The sequence below is a fragment of the Dendropsophus ebraccatus genome, chromosome 2 (assembly GCF_027789765.1).
Source record: "Dendropsophus ebraccatus isolate aDenEbr1 chromosome 2, aDenEbr1.pat, whole genome shotgun sequence".
NCBI lineage: Eukaryota > Metazoa > Chordata > Amphibia > Anura > Hylidae > Dendropsophus > Dendropsophus ebraccatus.
Window position 1 is genome coordinate 211485331 of NC_091455.1, and position 18919 is coordinate 211504249.

Here is an 18919-nt window from a genome sequence, read left to right on the forward strand (position 1 = left end):
TCTGCTGCCCCCTTTGTCTGTAGAGCAGTAGCAAATACCCATTGAAAACCTCTCCAGCTCTCCAGACTGGAAATAATACACCACTTCCTGTAGGACATACAGCAGCTGATAAGTACTGAAAGACTTGAAATTTTTTTAATAGAAGTAAATGACAAATCTCTGGCACTTTCTGGCACCAGTTGAATTTGGTGAACTTCCCCTTTAAGTGGGATATATGCTGAGCCAACAAATCTCTCCAAAAGGAAAGATCACCCATCTATAGAGCGCTGAAATCGACATGAGGGCAACTGGAGTCCAACATGAAGGCAGTCATAGGACTCCCTAGGGTGGCATCCAACTTCTTCAGCCATTGGCAATCAAATGCCGCATGCTTGGGTTCACTCGGGAGACTTATCACACCTTGTACAGAGGAGCAGTTACCATAGCAACCAATAAGATTGCAGCCATTTTGTTTCAGAAGCCTTTTTAAAAATGGAAGTTGGTTGCTATGGGCAACAGCTCCCTTACACCAGGGATAGGGAACGTTCGGCCCTCCAGCTAAAGCAGGGATAGGGAACCTTTGGCCCTCCAGCTGTTGCAAAACTACAATTCCCATCATGCTTGGACAGCCGAAGCGAAGCTTCGGCTGTCCAGGCATGATGGGAGTTGTAGTTTTGCAACAGCTGGAGAACCGAAGGTCCCCCTTACACCAAGTATACTTAGTCTTCCCATTTCCCTCCTTAAAGTCACCTGTAGTAATGGCGGCCATATTAGTGGTCACTTCACCCTCCCAAAACAGATAATCTCAGGACGTTGTGAGGAGATCACATGATGACTTTGCTTTGGTAACCCGCATGGTATCAGCTAACAACACAAGGCTGCAATATGATCTATGGAAAATGCGTGTATCACTGCCCAAACATACCGGCGCCATTAAGTAACACCTGTCGCTATAACCGGTATATACCAACAAGTAATGATGTCCGCAATATATAATTACCCGTTAATTACCTTAAGTGGGTCACGTAATAATCCCATACCTAGCCACGGTAATGGTGTTTTTCCATAGAAAGTTGGATAAAAACCCAGTAACAAGATGGGCGAGTCGTTGTAAGGAGATAATGAATGGAAAATACATGTATTTATAGTTAAAGGGATTGTTCATTAAAGGGGTGAGCCAGAATTAGAAAAACATAGCTACCAAAACAGCGCCACACCGTCATCAGGTGGTGTGTGGTATTACAGCTCAGCTCCATCTACTTTAATAGAAGTGGTCTGCAATACCGCACACAAACTGAGGACAAACTGTGGTGCTGTTTCTGGAATGACCCTTTTAATTTCACTTGCATAAAGTCCTTATGCGGGAGTCTGAAGACATTAGTCTACCCTCAGTTTTGTGGGTACAAGGGCCCATACATAGGCTTGCTGGTTCCTGTAGTTGCACTCACTTTCCCCCTTTCCTATCTATTTCTCCTCAGTTGTAGCTCTAGTCAGCTCCATAGAGAATATACACGGCCGGTATGAGCAAAGCTCTCACTGTGGTATATACCCCAATTTCTGCCTATAGACTAGACTAGAGTACATGTTCGGACCTATAGTAAATAATAAGCAGCAGCAGCAGCATACCCCTCCTCCCCCCATGCAGAGCACACAAACTCTCGGCTGAGTATAGAGAAATAAGGAGAGAGAGATGACTTCAGCCAACATTGATTTCATACATATGGCAACCTTAAAGGGGTAATATTTTCAAATCAGCTGGTTCCAGAAAGTTATACAGATTTGAAAATAACTTCTACTTAAAAATCTCAAGTCTTCCAGTACTTATGAGTTTGACACGGTGCTCTCTGCTGCCACCTCTGTCCATGTCAGGAACTGTCCAGAACAGCAGCAAATCCCCATAGAAAACCTCTCCTGCTCTGGACAGTTCCTGACATGGACAGAGGTGGCAGCAGAGAGCACAGTGTCAGGCTGGAAAGAATACACTACTTCCTGCAGCTGATACGTACTGGAAGACTCGTTTCTTTTTTTTTTTTTAGAAAAGTAAATTACAAATCTATATAACTTTCTTATACCAGTTAATTTGAAAACATGTTTTGTAGCTCTTTAAGGCTATGTTCACACAACATATTTATTTGTATTTATACAGCCGTTGTTGCAATTTGCAACAACGGCCGTATAAATACGAAAAAATACGTTGGCAGGGTTACTATGGGATCCTGGCTGGAGCTTATACACACATAGTATACGCTCCGGCCAGGGCCCCTAGCGGCGCCGCAAACAACTGACATGTCAGTTTTCTGCGGCCACAATTCAGTAAATAGCGGCCATAGGAAACCATGTCAGTGCACACTATGAAGCGAGCAGCTCCAGCCGTGCAGTGGGGGGTTATTATGCGGGGCGCGCTGATCAGAACTCTGTGGCAGGAAAGATCATCTGGCCGGTACTGCAGTACTGGTGGGATGATCTTTGCAGAGAGCAGCAGCTCCGTGACCGGGCCGGGTCACGGAACGGAACGGCCGGTCTCTTACGCCATGTGAACATGGTCTAATACTATATTTCCCCAGTTGTAAAAATGCCAGACTGGCTCGCCAATTTACGCAGGATACATTAGCTGAATGTCAGCTTTACATGGTGGCTGCACGTATACTGAGTTATACTATTCATCTCTAGGTCTATGCAGGGGATTTGCAGCTGTGGATCAATGGAGCGGTGACCTCTATAAAGATATACCGGGAAATGAATCCGCATGACCTTTTGTAGCTGGAGTGTTACTGTCTATGCCTATATGGGGGTATAGCCACAGTATATGCCATACAACACTACGCCAGCTCTGGTACCTTTACCTTCTAGATGAATGGAGGCCAATGCTCCCTGTATCTGGATACTCTATTACATATATGTATTTATACAGAAGCTGCTGAAATACCAGATGTGCCAGTCTGCATGATGGCAAACAAACCAAGGGCGTTGGCATAAAAAGTGTTAAAAATCAATCAGTGCATTACTCATAAAACTCTTCAATTTAAAAACAATTTCCACCCATCATGATGAGCTGAGTCACTCTGCTGTGCGGTGGCATCGTTCTCCTCGTACAGGTTACCGCCACTTTACCTGTCTTATATATTATGGATCAGAGGGGAAGGCTGGTGGTGGTCACTGAGGTGATCCCCGACTCATTCTTATATTGACGGGGGCCCCCAAATTGCTTCTTCTGTAGCTTGGACATTTGTCAGGTATGTTAAAAACAAGACCATGAGCTAAAATCTAAGGACTTTTCCAGTGTTCAGTTCTTCTGCAGCACCTCCACAGGATAAGTGCTAAAAGGCTTTGCATAGTGCTGTGTACAGGTGCTAAGTGAGAAATTTGAAGCGGAGCACTGTCCTGCGTCCTACCCATGCGGGGCACTGACTAAGAGTAAGGGGGCCTTCACACATACTGACTCGCAGCAAAAAACTCGCTGCGAGTTATTGCTACGAGCCGAGGTCCTGGAAGGCCCCTATCACTACATACAGGCAGTGGTCTGAAAGACCGCTGCATGTATGTAATGCAGCCGCCCCCTTAACCCCTTCGGCTCCCGCACCACTGTCTCCATACATTACCTGGCAGAGCAGGACCCCGTGCAGCCAGAGCCAGGTAATGTATGGAGACAGCTGTGCAGGACCGGTGCGGGAGCCGAAGGGGTTAAGGGGGCGGCTGCATTACATACACGCAGTGGTCTTTCAGACCACTGCTTGTATGTAGTGATAGGGGCCTTCCAGGACCTCGGCTCGTAGCAGAAACTCGCAGCGAGTATTTTGCTGCAAGTCGGTATGTGTGTAGGCACCCTAAACTTCTCTTTACGGGGGACCTGGCAGAGGGCCAGGGCCAAAGTAGAACCACTGTGGAGAGCAATCTAGTCTGCGTCCTTCCTCCACATTATCCTGACTAAGACTCCTTCTTTACCCAGGGGACTAACTTCCAATCCAGCATGTAAGGTGCACTGTGGTTGGGTGGAAAGAGTGTAACAGAAGAGCAGCAAGAGAAGAGGTGATAGGGCAGAAGAAAGTAAGGATCCTGCTGGCTAGCAGATTCTGGTGCAAAAACACAATAACCCTTTGAGACACTTCAGCTGTGCAGCTTTCACACTTAAACACATAATATAGCGACATCTCGTGGTCATCTTTAAATACTACTTTGACCTCAATAAGACCACAAAAAGTACAGACTTTTACGAAGTGTGTGAACAGCAGCAACACCCCTAGTGGGACACCACACGTACGCCAGGGGTAGGGAACCTTGGCTCTCCAGCTGCTGCAAAACTACAATTCCCATCATGCCTGGACAGCTTTGGCTGTCTAGGCATGATGGAAGTTGTAGTTTTGCAACAGCTGGTAAGCCAGGGTTCCCTAACCCTGATGTACACCGTAGGTCGGGTACGGAAGTACGGAGCTGAAACCCTTTTATACACGGTGGATGCTGTCTGCTATAAACGACCAACACTGTCTGTGACCAGCATCATTGAGAACTGCTATGCCGGCCGTTTAACGCTCTAGGAGTCAATGACCATATAAAAAGTACAACTTGTCCTGCAAAAAAAATAAACCCTCATGCGACCTGATGGAAAATAAAAATGCACACACAGCTGGATGGAGCTGGATATTGTTGTCATTGAAAACACTTACTAAGCATCAGCCCAGACAAATCCCATAGATAAGAGAGGAGACAGAAGAAACAGGTCTAATAGGAAAAAAATTTCCTTGTGACCCTAATCCTGATCCTATTGGCCGCTGGGTCAGCGCTGGTTGTTGTTTGCTTGTCCTGTTCCTTCCACAACTCCTGGAAAGTACGTGACCGGGGCGGTTGTGGAGCATTCATCACGGCCCATGTACCTGGGCTAATTGCCTCCTTTCCATGGCACTGGACATTTTACCGAGGAGAACAAACTATTTTTCTAGAAGAACCTGAAGCGTCTGACTTGTCGCTGCCGAGCTCAGCAGATCTGCCGTCCCCATTAGGATCCATAATAGTAATTAGTGTCATGACTGCAGCAGCTGCTGTGTACGCCTAGATCTACAGTAACGCGCTCCGTCTGGCCCCCGCCCGCTGCTTTACTCTTACCCTACTGGGCACACGGCCCTCTACCAGCTCACATCTATATTCGGCGTTCCGGTACAGGCGGCATCATACAGGATTCAGCACCGGATCACAATCTATACTGACTTCATGAGACTTTGACATTCAGGCCAACTGGAAACTTCCTGCCGCTGATTGGGATAAACAATGTTACTCATTTTATTTTATTTCTAAAAACATTAAAGGATAATTATCTCTAAGGGTAAAAAAAAGTTTTTACTTGTTATTCCGCAATGATTGATAGACAGATAGATGTGAGATACAGATGTAAGTGCAGGGAGGGATTCAATGGCTGCAGGGTGTTTGATGTTTTTATGTTTCTCCCCATTTCATGAAGCAGGAAAAACTCATTGGAGAAGACAACCCTTTACCAATAACCAGAGAAGACAACCCTTTACCTTCCATCAGAGAAGACAACCCTTTACCAATAACCAGAGAAGACAGCCCTTTACCTTCCATCAGAGAAGACAACCCTTTACCAATAACCAGAGAAGACGGTCCTTTACCAACCATCAGAGAAGACAGCCCTTTACCAATAACCAGAGAAGACAACCCTTTACCAACCATCAGAGAAGACAACCCTTTACCAACCAGCAGAGAAGACAACCCTGTAGCAATCATCAGAGAAGACAGCCCTTTACCAACCAGCAGAGAAGACAGCCCTTTACCAACCATCAGAGAAGACAATCCTTTACCTTCCATCAGAGAAGACAACCCTTTACCAACCATCAGAGAAGACAACCCTTTACCAACCATCAGAGAAGACAGCCCTTTACCAATAACCAGAGAAGACAGCCCTTTACCAACCAGCAGAGAAGACAACTCTTTACCAATTAGTGGAGTCCAATCCCGATACTGCTGTAAACACTGAAGCCTTTTCCGATGATATAACTTATAGGTTATAGGTGCAGTCACCATCCGTCTGCTCTGTCAATGTATTTTTTATCCATCAAATCAGAGATTTCTAGAGGTTTACAGGGTTTTCTATTTTACTAAATCCAAACAAACCCCACAGAATTCTGGAACGTTTTGGTGACCGGTGATACTAGTGGGTGAGGAACTACTGTGTTTTCCCAAAAATAAGACAGTGTCTTATATTTATTTTTGTTCCCAAAGATGCACTAGGTCTTACTTTCAGGGGATGTCTTAATATTCCAAAAAAAAAATTCCCATGTGACATGCACAGCAGGGACAGCGTACGGTAGGACAGCTCTCGACCACCAGGGGGAGCTCACCATAGCACACTCGTACAGCACAGCAGGGACAGCATACAGTATGGTGGCAGACTGTGTGCAGCTCTACATCTGGCAGTAGGGGACAACAGGGTTGGTGGCAGATGACGGTCTTCATGTTCTGCATGCAGCTGCTCTGCAATGGAGGATGAAGGTAGGGGACAGTGGCGGCGGGCTAAAAACAATGCATGCGCTGGTGTTCTGTTGGGCGGGCATGCTTCCAAACAAAAACTCTGCTAGGTCTTACTTTCGGGGGAGGCCTTATATTTAGCAATCCAGCAAAACCTCTACTAGGTCATATTTTCGGGGAAACAGGGTAGCTGACTACTCCTCCTATCTGGATCCCAATAGAGATACATATGGTTCACAGACAGTAAGAAGCTAAACCTTTAGTGATAACCAATGTAGTAACGGTTCGCCCTGAATGTTCTTCTTTACATTTCTCTCCTCCATATGCCATGCTGGGTGTCGGGGAATGACTCACAATGGTGGAGCGTTCTGCATGAGGGGGATGGGGCGGCACTGCCGTACATCACCATTCACATGTATTGGATCATCCCATACAATCACTATCATCTAGTAGCACTTTTCTGCCACCCACCACCCCCGTAATGACACAGCTGCCGCTCGCACACATCGCTCTTTGCTTTAAGAAAAAAAATCTAAAAGTTTCAGCAATATAACTTACCCAAAAAGAGTAGCGAGCGGAAAAAGTGGAGTAAAGTCTATAGGAACCAGCAGAGTCGCTTCTATATATTCAGTGATCTTACTTGTAAAGGGTCTAGACCAGAGCTCCCCAACAAGTGGCTCCAGCTGTGGCAAAACTACAATTCCCATCATGCCTGGACAGCCAAAGCTTTACCAACCCAGGAATGATGGGAATAGTAGTTCTGCCACAGCTGGAGGGCCACAGGTTGAACATCCAGTGTCTAGGAGGTGTTACCCAAGCCGTGTCCCCCCGTTGTTCATGCTTCCCTCTTTTAAAAAGGGTACTCCGGCAAAACAAATTTTCTTTAAAGTCAACTGGTTTCAGAAATTTATATAGATGTATAATTCACTTCTGTTTAAAAATCTCCAGTCTTCCAATACTTATCAGCTGCTCTATGTCCTGCAGAAAGTAGTGTATTCTCTCCAGTCTGACACAGTGCTCTCTGCTGCCACCTCTGTCCATGTCAGGAACTGTCCAGAGCAGGAGATGTTTTCTATGGGGATTTGCTGCTGCTCTGGGCAGTTCCTGACATGGACAGAGGTGGCAGCAGAGAGCACTGTGTCAGACTGGAGAGAATACACCACTTCCTGCAGGACATACAGCAGCTGATAAGTACTGGAAAGCTGGAGATTTTTAAATTGAAGTAAATTACATATCTATATAACTTTCTAAAACCAGTTCATTTGAAAGAAAAAGACTTTCGATGGCCTACCCCTTTAAGGCTATGTTCACGCAACATATTTTTTTTAATGACAAGAACAGCCGATGTTGCCCTTTAAAACAACGTCCGTTCTTGTCATTAAAAATGTGAACTCAGTGCAAACAATAGCCTTAGGCTATGCTCACGCAATGTACACTTTATGAAAAGAACGGCTGTTTTTGTAACAACGGACGTTCTTTTCATAGTGAAATATGTTGCATTGAAGTCAATTGTGCAATGGTCGTTGTTATTTCTGACCTTTGTGCATTTATTTCAATGCAATTTTCAATGCAGCAACAGCCGTTGTCCATACGTTGTGTGACCATAGCTTTAGGCAACCCTGCCACCTTGTACGCTCTGCCACCTGTAAGTAAATTAGTAGGGAGTAGATACATTTAGTTATTATTTTGTAAACCCCCAACAACCCCCCATCCCCCCCAGTCTTAAAAAAGAACATAAACTTATAAAGTCAAAATAGTTGCATCTCTAATGAAGTGGAGCCCTGATAATATAGTACAAGAGCGACCCCTAGTGGTGGCAGCACAGAACTGACATTTATAGCATTTCACACTGCTGGGAACCAATCGGCAGGATTGTGGTGATATGGTTCCCGGCTGCACAGTATACATCTCCGCGAGGCTACTACTCATCTCTGCAGCAGTAGCTTAATATGGGGGGGGGGGGGGGGGAGGAGGGTTTTATTCTGCCACGCTAGTCCTGGAGAGGGATGGCAACTAGTCATCTGAATGGAGAGCCGCCCGTAGCTAATCAGGGCCCTGTCTGTCAGCGCACAATGCGGGGATGATTGCTAGGTACAGAGACACGTTGGTGGCCTCTCTGCCTGTCAATCATGCCCAGAGAGCACGCTGACAGGCAGAGTGCAGTGACTAGTGACGGGCAGCTCGCCGCCCAGATGACTAGTTGCTGCAGACACAACCGTTGGAGTTGAAGAGTAGATACATTACATACATTATATTACTGATCCTGTACTGATCCTGAGTTACATCCTGTATTATACCTCAGAGCTGCACTCACTATTTTGCTGGTGGGGTCACTCTGTACATACATTACTGATCCTGAGTTACATCCTGTATTATACTCCAGAGCTGCACTCACTATTCTGCTGGTGAGGTCACTGTGTACATACATTACATTACTGATCCTGAGTTGCATCCTGTAATTCTTTTATTAGAAAAATATAAAAATTAACAAACAAGGCATATCTCGCCATAACTTAAACATATCAGTAAATTACATAATTAGATGACATTAAATAACCATTATTACAGTATAAAAGCAAAACAAAATCACCATTAAATTTTTGCCACCAAGCCAGCCCAGCATTAATAGTAACTATTCATACATTAAAAAAAAAAAAAAAAAAAAAAGTCAATCCAGACAATTTAAGCCATAAACCGTAAACTACAAAGCCATCCTCGGCTGTAATCATAAATAAAGAGAAGCCGCCCTGGCTAGAGAAAGAACAAAACCAAAACTCCCAAACCTGGGTTAAAAGTAAATAAACAAAACTATACATATATACACACACATACTGTATATACACACACACACAAAAAAAAAAAAAAAAAAAGCCATCCAGGCGTAACCAAATAAAGCATATAACATATAATCATATAACCACAGATATTGTAAAAACATAAATCAATAAGGGGGGGGGGGGGGGGGGACAAAAAAAAAAAAAAAACAAACTAACTAACTGGTTACTCCAGCACAACACATGAGCCCGGCTGCCCTGTAAAATTAACACAGAACCTATACAACACTAATAACAGCAAAACAGAACACACAACTCTTATCTATTACCCACGTGCCCCACCACCTACCCTTAGACCCCAGTGTGAGCTCAGTTCATGGAGTCAAAGTTCAGTCCATTTTTAACATCAGCTCCATTCAGTTCTCAGCTGCCCACAGACCCCGCCCCCCATACCCCCCTCCCAACCTATTCTGTATCCCCTCATATATACAATATATACAATGACTATAATGTCAATAAAGTTCATATGACTTATTCAGCCATAACCCTGCCAACACTTATCACATAACATATATAAACATAAACATAGCACACCATAATAACATAACAATACACAATTATAATAAGGCCCAAGTTCGGTAGCCTGTAAGCCCTTTATACCTACTGCTGACCAGAAAAACAAAACAAAAATCTAAAGTGGCATGCACCAACCCTCCACCGGGATCGAAGGATGGCAGGCCGGGTACAAGAAATTTATAAACTATCCCTTACTATCTTACCCTGCTCTCCCCCTACCTCTAACCCTAAGTTTAAACTGACCCTACAAGCTTTCCCTACCGCTGTCCCTACCTAATCTCTCCCTAACCATAATTATTGTCCCTCACCCAGTGGGCTCAGTACCTAGGGCACAGCGAAAGAAAAACCTCTCCACAGGAGAGAAGCCCTACTGGTACCCAGCCTGCCATACTCCAAAGACCTGATCTTCCCGAGGTCACCAGTGATGTTCCTACAGACCTCCACCTCGGAGAGGACTCTACGCTGTGTAGATACTAGACACCGTGCGTTCCACGTGTGGTACCTAACCACTAAGCTGACTAAAAATAACGTGCAGCGATCTCGGCCACCCAGGTTCCTGAATGCCCCTTAAGCCCACCTATGGAGGCGCCCACCCTGGTGTAAACCCCTATATTGAAGGGACAATGAAGCAGGAAATGATCCATGCTTTCCAGCGTATTACCACACTCCTCACGGGGACACCCCCGATCATCGGAGCTCCTGCACTTCAAGTTGTCCCTCACATATAGCTTCCCCTGGATGCAGCGCCAGGCCAAATCCCAAAACTTCTGAGGGATCCGTTTCGAATTTAAAAGACTAAGCCCAACCTCTAGATCCCGACCTGGGCAATCCCTGAGCGCCAAGGGCTTCTGGAAATGGGTCAACAGAACCCTTTGGTCAAGGAATTTCCTCGACTGAGTCCTGATTTCCCACATTCCCAGACCCCACCGACGTATCATCTTCAGAGTCGGGGTAGCGTAAGCCGGAAGATACCCATGGGGTGTACGAAGGTCCTTCACTCGCCCTCCTGTCTCCCATTCCTGGAAGAAAGGCCGAAACCATTCCCTGCAGGAGAGTACCCACGGAGGAGCCCTCTCTTTCCAGAGGTTTGCGATGTTAGCTTTCAAGAAGGTGTTCACTAAGAAAACCACAGGGTTCACCATAGACAAACCCCCAAGTCTCCTCGTACGATACGTAACCTTTCTCTTGACCAGGTTCAGCCTATTCCCCCATAACAGCTGGAAGAACAGGCTGTAGATCCTAGTATAGGAAGCCTCTGGCAAGATACATACACTGCCCAGGTAGATGAACAAAGGGAGCAGGTATGATTTGATCAGGTGTACCCTTTCCCTGAGGGTCAAAGACCAACCCTTCCACTGGTCCACCTTCTGAGCGGCATTCTGGAGCCTACATCCCAGTTTTTAGTGGGGTAATCACCCTGGCCGAATGTAATGCCTAGGATTTTTGCCGAGTCTTGGGGCCCTGGAAGGGTGTCCGGGAGATCAAACTCGGGATCTCCCCCTCCCAGCCAGAGACTTTCACACTTATCCGGGTTGATGCTGGACCCAGATGCCTCTGAGTAGCGGTCCACCTCCGACATCACCACATCTGCCTCCCCTTTCGAGGACACAAAGATAGTGACATCATCAGCGTATGCTACCACTCTCAGGGTGGCTTCTGGCTCCTCCAGGCTCATCCCGACCCCTGCCAATGGTCCACAACCAACCCTCCTAAGGAAAGGGTCGATCGCGAACACATACAACAGTGGGCTCAAAAGGACAGCCCTGGCGAACACCAGACCCAACCTCAAAAGAGCGGCCAGACCAACCGTTCACCTGCGGGAAACTCTCTGCTCCTGCATACAAGGTCTTAAGCCAATTGACAAAAGTATCTGTTAGGCCATATCTCCGAAGGACAGACCAGAGGTACTCATGGTTCACCCGATCAAATGCTTTGGCCTGATCCAGGGACAGCAAGTACCCCTTCCAAAGACCCGCACTACTCCGCTCCACTGCCTCCCTGACACTAAGGACAGCACTTAAGGTGCTTCGGCCTGGAACAGAGCAGTGCTGAGCCTTCGAAAGGAGCCGGGGTGCTAACTTCACCAGCCGATTAAACAGTATCTTGGCCAGAATCTTCCTGTCCGTATTGAGAAGAGCTATGGGTCTCCAATTCTCAATACGGCTCGAATCTTTACCCTTTGACAGAAGAATCAGGGCTGACCTCCTCATTGACCTCGGCAGAGTGCCCGAGGAAAGACACTCATTGAAGACCTCGGCCAAGAGGGGAACCAAGAGGTCCCTGAAGGTCTTATACCACTCAGATGTTAAGCCATCTGGACCTGGCGACTTCTTCAGGGCAAGCCCTTCAATCGCCAGTCTAACTTCCTCTTCCCTGATCTCTTCTGCCAAAACGCCAAAAGAGGGGTCTACCCCTGGCTCAGGAACGGTTTCAGCCAGGAAACCCGACATCACATCCCGATCTAGATCCTTCCTCCCCAAGAGGTGTGAGTAAAAGGATCTGACGACCTCCAGGATCCCTGATCTGGACCGGTTCAGAGATCCCGTACTATCAACCAGTCCAGTCACGATCTTACTATTCACTGACATCTTACAGTTTCTGTAGGGGTCGGGCGAGCGGTACCTCCCGAAATCCCTCTCAAAAACTAAAGATGTGTGCCTATCATACTGACACCTCATGAGCAAGGCTTTCACTCTGGAGATCTCCTCTCTACTACCTCCAGTCGAGACGAGATGCTCGAGTTTCCTCCTCAGGCCCTGATACACACGATACCTATTCAGGGACCTGAGGCTTGAGAGCTGGCGGAAGAACCTCGCAACCCGCTTCTTGAATATCTCCCACCACTCTGACTTACTACTACATAGGCCCAGTAGAGGTACCTGACTCTGAAGAAAATCCTCAAAGGACTGTCTTACCTCTGCTTCTTCCAGGAGGGACGAATTCAGCCTCCAGTAGCCTCTACCCATCCGGGGGGTCTCTGAAACATTCAGGGAAAACAAAATTAGACAGTGATCGGAGAACTCCACCTCAACCACGGACACTGCGGAAGAGACGGCTTCCTCCTTTAAATAAAACCTGTCTAATCTAGACCTGCAGCTACCTCGATGATAGGTGAAACCCGCGTGGCCCGAGGGTGTCCGGATGTGGGCATCCTCTAGGCGAGCTTCCCTAACTATACTAATCAGGGCCATGCTATCATAAGCCAGCTTGTCTTTGGCGCCTCTCCTGTCCTGAGACCTCGTGATAGTGTTGAAGTCTCCACCAAAGACCACCTGCCGACTCGTAAAAAGAAAGGGCTTAATCCTCATAAAAAGGCTTTTACGGTCCCACTTAGTTTGTGGGGCATAGATGTTAATGAGCCTGAGCTCTTGCCCCCTCATGAGGACATCCAAGATCAGGCACCTCCCCATTTCCAACTCGATAACCCGTCTGCATTCTACAGGAGCGGTAAAAAGGACCGCCACCCCACTATACGGCTCAGCCGCAAGAGACCAGTGTGAAGGCCCATGCCTCCACTCTCTCTTGGCTTTTATTAGAGAGGCTAGATCTGTCAACCTGGTCTCCTGCAAAAACAAAATGTCGGCGTTAATACGACCGAGAAAATCAAAGGCTGCAAATCTAGCCGTATCAGACTTAATGCTGGCACAGTTAATGGATGCCAGCGTCAATGGGGTGAGTGCCGCCATCATGGATGATAGAGTTGGACGGCCTTAAACCCCTACTTACTTGTTTTCTTTCCTTTTTTCTTTCCACCCCCTTCAACATCAGAGGAAGACCCCTTAGATGGTTCCTTAGACCGTTTTAGAGAGGTGGACATATCCATCTCTTGATCTTCACTTCCCCCACCTGAGGCCACCTGACCCCCTGAGGAAACTACCTCTGGGGGAGCAGGCTCGGCACCTCCTGGAGGTTCCTCTGCCCTAGACACCAGTCCCTCAACCTCTCCCTCTAAAATGGAGAGGTTCCTTCACTGAGGGACTGATATCTGTTAGATAGACCGATCAGAGGGGGGTCAGTCAGAGCTTCCTTTGACATCTGGCCTTTAATCATATTTTGGGAAGACGAAGAAGTCGCCTTAGATTTTTTAGGCATCTTCTTAACATTCTTTCTTCTGCTGCGCTTAGGTTTTTCCTCTTGCCATCTCCCTCCATCCTCATCCAGACTTTCATACTGGGAAGAACCTGAGGAGATGGCTATAGCCTCGCTTTCCTCTTTGCGCAGTCTCCCCATCTCTTCATCTAGTTCAGCGTCCCCCAAAGCCTCAGCCTGACCATCTGAGCCAACGCCAGGAGCAGGACCCTGGACTACCCCGACCATCTTGGAACTTCCAAGGTCCCTGCTCCTTCTGCGCCTTTCCTCTCGCCTAAGCTGAGTGGGGCTCTTACGCTTTTCCTTGTCAGTTCTCTTCCTTGGCTCTGGTGCTCCCTCTCCTCTGCTGGTCCCCTCCCCCGCTGAGGCAACCTCAGGGCTCTCCCCAGCTCGGGTGGCTGCAGCATAAGAGAAAGAACGGGGACACCTACTAAATGGGTGACCAAGGTCACCACACAGGTGGCACCTAATCCGGCCACAGGATGCAGCAAGATGACCCTCCGCACCGCACAGTGCGCACATCAGCTTAGAGCAGTTTGCTCTAAAGTGGGTGGGATCACCGCACCTGTGGCACAGCTTCGGTTGCCCCTGGTAAAAGACCTGGATTCTGTCGCGACCAAGGAAAGCGGCTGATGGTATGTGCGCAACAGTATTGCCTGAACGTTTTAGACGGACTGAAAACGTCCAGGCCCCAGACCAGATGCCATGCTGATCTAAGTTCTTCCGGGGAACGTCCGTCACTTCCCCGTACCTGCCCAACCAAGTCATGATGTCATAACAAGAAAGTGATTCGTTACGTGTCAAAACGGTCACTTTCTTTACCATGCTCTGGCGAGATATCGCTTTAACAACGAAATCTCGCCATCAGGGCTCGTCCTTCACCAGCTCATAATTAGACCAGAAAAGTTCAAGCCCCTCTGGTCTTACAAAGCTGATGTCGAACTCAGAGGAGCCGTAGGGGTGGATCAAGGCAAAGATGTCACTGGCCTTGAACCTCATCTGGAAGAGAAGCTCCACCACCTTCCCTCTCTGTGGGCACGCATCACTGCCTCTCCATACCAGACGGGCCACGTTCCTACGGCCCACCTCCTGCCCGGGTGTTGGAAGCGACCAGACCACTTCCCCATTGTTCTCTCGGAAGGCTCCAAGTCCATGTCTTTCTATGTAGAAGCACAAGTCGACCTCCATCCCCTCTACCTGGAGCGTTCTATCTCCTTTCCTAAGTGCCTCCAGAAGGCGTCGTTGCAAGTGACCCTCCCCAGGGGGTGGAAGTGAAGATCTCCCTGGACCTCCGGCTGCCGCAACATTAGCGTAACTCCTGATGGCAGCCGGAGGGGCAGCCGGACGGGCAGCCGGACCCGGCCCTGACTGACTAGTAACCGCATTACCAGAATATATCCCAGCAATATCTGCCCTGAGAATTGCCACTTCTCCAGTGGCACCTGAAGGGTTAACTTCACCACCCCTAGCATTCAAACCACTCACATCCCCATCATGCACACCACTACCACTCCCATCAATAACACCACTCCCTCCCCCAGTCTGCACAACATTCATACTACTACTACTCCCCCCATCCATCACCTCCATACACTCAGTAGCTGGGCTGGCTTTATGGATCAGTGTGGCAGGTTTTAGCACTGTTTTTCGTGTCTCAGTCCCAACAGTCTCTTTAGCAGCGGATGCCATGACAGGTGACGCACATGGCCCCGCATCATCATGAACTCTCCCGCTGGAACCCATTATAGGCTCCAATGTTCTTGCCCTGGGAGAGTTGCTTACTGCGTTCCCAGAAGATGCGCCATCCCGCTGCGACCCCGCAGAGCCAACAGCAGGAGACACGGCAACCGGAAATGCTGTCACTCCGGGTGGATGTGACATTCCGGAACCTTCTGCACCAGTCTCTGATGCCCGGGCACCCCCCACAGAGGAGCGTCCTGCAGCACCAGAGACTCCCGAGTGGCCCTGAACCTTCCTGTCCGGCCCTTCTTTACCTTTACTATGGCCGCCCCCACTACTGACACAAGCAGGAGCGGCTTTCTCCGCCATCTTGCCATCTATCTCCCCTCCTTGCTGGCCCCATTCCACATCAGAAATGGGGACTGGCAGTGTAGAGGAGTCACCAGCCGCCCGGACTGACTTCTCAGCCGCCCCGGACTGCTGGACTGGAGTGAATACAAGACTCACACTTTCTTGCTTTTTGGCTGCTTTTCTTTTTACAGGAACATCATCACCAAGATCTTCTCCAAATGTGAAGGCCTCCATCCTCAGCGGGGACTCCTGCCTGACTATGGCCTGTAGTAGTCCTCCATCTGACAGACCATCATCATCATCATCATCAGTGTCTGGCAGGGCCCCCTGCGCTGCCATAATGCTGTAGCTCTCTTGCATGCTTTGGGGGGTACTTTGGGTGACATCAGAGGGGTCTTCATTCACCACACAGTCCTCCTCCTTACACTCCACCAAGTCCTCAGCTTTCTCAGCCTCCATTTCTTCCTCCTCTCCACTACTACTCTCCCCATCTCCTGCAGCATCACCCCCATCATCCGCTCTGCTGCTAGGAGATTTCATAGTGGCAAAGCGATCCTCATTGCGCAATTTCTCCCTGAACAGGTCGCTCCCTTCCAGCATGGCCGCCCTCCTCTCCTCTATCCCCTTTACCTGAGCACTCAGGGACTTGATCCTGGGAGAGAACTCGGGCTTCTTCCTCTTGGGAGCTGTATTAGCCTGGTACCTCAGAAAGCGCAGATCCTCTCTTGCTGCCTTCAGTTCCTTCCCGAACTGTTCATACTCCGCAAACTTAGCGGTGATGCGGGAGCAGTATGTGCTGGCAGACTCCTTGGGGCCTCGCTCACCCCACATCTCCACCGGCTGACTCCTGGACACTGCTGGAGTTTTCTTAGCCGCAGTTTTCTTTCCCCCATCACTGGAAGTCATTGCCTGGGGGCCAGGGGCCACATTGCTGCGGACCCTTCCAGATCTCCTCAGTCCACAGGCTGGAGCGCTGGCCGGTAGCTTTTCCTCTCCACCCCCCGCCGGCCTGGTTCGGGAGATGGAGGCCCGGGATTCCCGGGGATCCATGCTGAAAGCCTCTCCCAGGAGCCTGCCACACTCCTGGGAAAGGCAGGTGGAAAATCAGCCGCTCTCTCTGGAGCTCAGGAGCACAGACAGACACACCTACACACACTGAGAGTGACCACACCCGCCTATCCTCCATTCTACTCCAGAGCTGCACTCACTATTTTGCTGGTGAGGTCACTGTGTACATACATTACATTACTGATCCTGAGTTACATCCTGTATTATACTCCAGAGCTGCACTCACTCTTCTGCTGGTGGGGTCACTGTGTACATACATTACATTACTGATCATATACTGATCCTGAGTTACATCCTGCATATAGAGGATATTCTCTCACGGTCTGAGATCTCGGTGTCTGATAGGATTACAGTCAGTATTGTTGGAGCTGATATTACACAATGTGTCATGGCGGCCGCCCCAGGGTGTGATACTTGGCCGGGATTTCACTTTTAGATAAATAAAGCTTAATCTGTCAAATAAAACAAATAGAAATATAATATATAACAAAGGAGACAAGATCAGCGTCACAGGAGGAAAGGGCTCACGCTGATCAGTGTCCATATAGTCATAAGGGATGTCCGATCTCCTCCGCACTGAACACACAGCAACAAACAGGGGTCCTTGTGGTTTCATATAGATGTAGCAGAGCTGGGTCAGGGATATACACTGTATACCAAGTATCACATTATAACCAGGGCAGTCATGTGACCATTATATATCAGGTTGACCCCATTATATTCACTGCTGCTGTAATTTCAACAAACTTTCTATAAATTATTAGTATAACTGAATACAAGAAACTTTGTAATATATCTTATCAGAGAAAAATGCTTCTTATCAGGCTGTTTTTTTCTTCTACTTCCCTTCTCCTAAAGTTACATTCCCTGTAAGAAAAAAGAATTCTGTTTTGTCCTTATATGAAGGACTAGTAGCAGTAGTGTCATTAAGAGATCAGGTTACATGCTGCCCATACAGGTATATGAGAGAGAGAGAGAGAGAGAGATGGATGGGGTGGGAAGTGGAGAGAGCTAGAATCAAACAGAGACTGTGGAAAAAGTTTACACTAGAGCTCTGGGTATGAGATCTTAACCCAGTGCTTGAATAACAGCTTAGACTGCTTATTACTGCCCTCGAATGTCCTCTATCCTGCTGCTCTGAGGATGTTCTATAAAGATATAGGGGGAGCAGAATTCCCTCTTTAGTGTCTGTGTAATGTACGTGATCTGAAACAAGAAAACACACTTTAAGGCTAGGTTCACACTACGTATATTTGAGGCTGTATTTTTGAGGCTGTATAGCAACCAAAACAAGGAGTGGATTGAAAACACAGAAAGGCTCTGTTCACACAATGTTGTAATTGAGTGGATGGCCGCCATTTAATGGCAAATATTTGCTGTTATTTTAAAACAACGGCTGTTATATTGAAATAATGTCAGATATTTACTGTTATATGGCGGCCATCCACTCAATTTCAACATTGTGTGAACAGATCCTTTCTGTGTTTTCAATCCACTCCTGGTTTTGGTTGCTATGAGACCTGACTTGAGGACCAAATACTGCCTGAAATGTACGTAGTGTGAACCTAGCCTAAAGAAGTACTTTTTTAAAATCGACTGCTGTCAGAAAGTTATACACATTTGCAAATTACTTTTTATTTACAAATCTCCAGTCTTCCAGTACTTATCAGCTGCTGTATGTCCTGCAGGAAGTGGTGTATTCTCTCCAGTCTGACACAGTGCTCTCTGCTGCCACCTCTGTCCATGTCAGGAACTGTCCAGAGCAGCAGCAAATCCCCATAGAAATCCTCTCCTGCTCTGGACAGTTCCTGACATGGACAGAGGTGGCAGCAGAGAGCACTGTGTCAGACTGGAGAGAATACACTACTTCCTGCAAGACATACAGCAGCTGATAAGTACTGGAATACTGTAGATTTTTAAATAGAAGT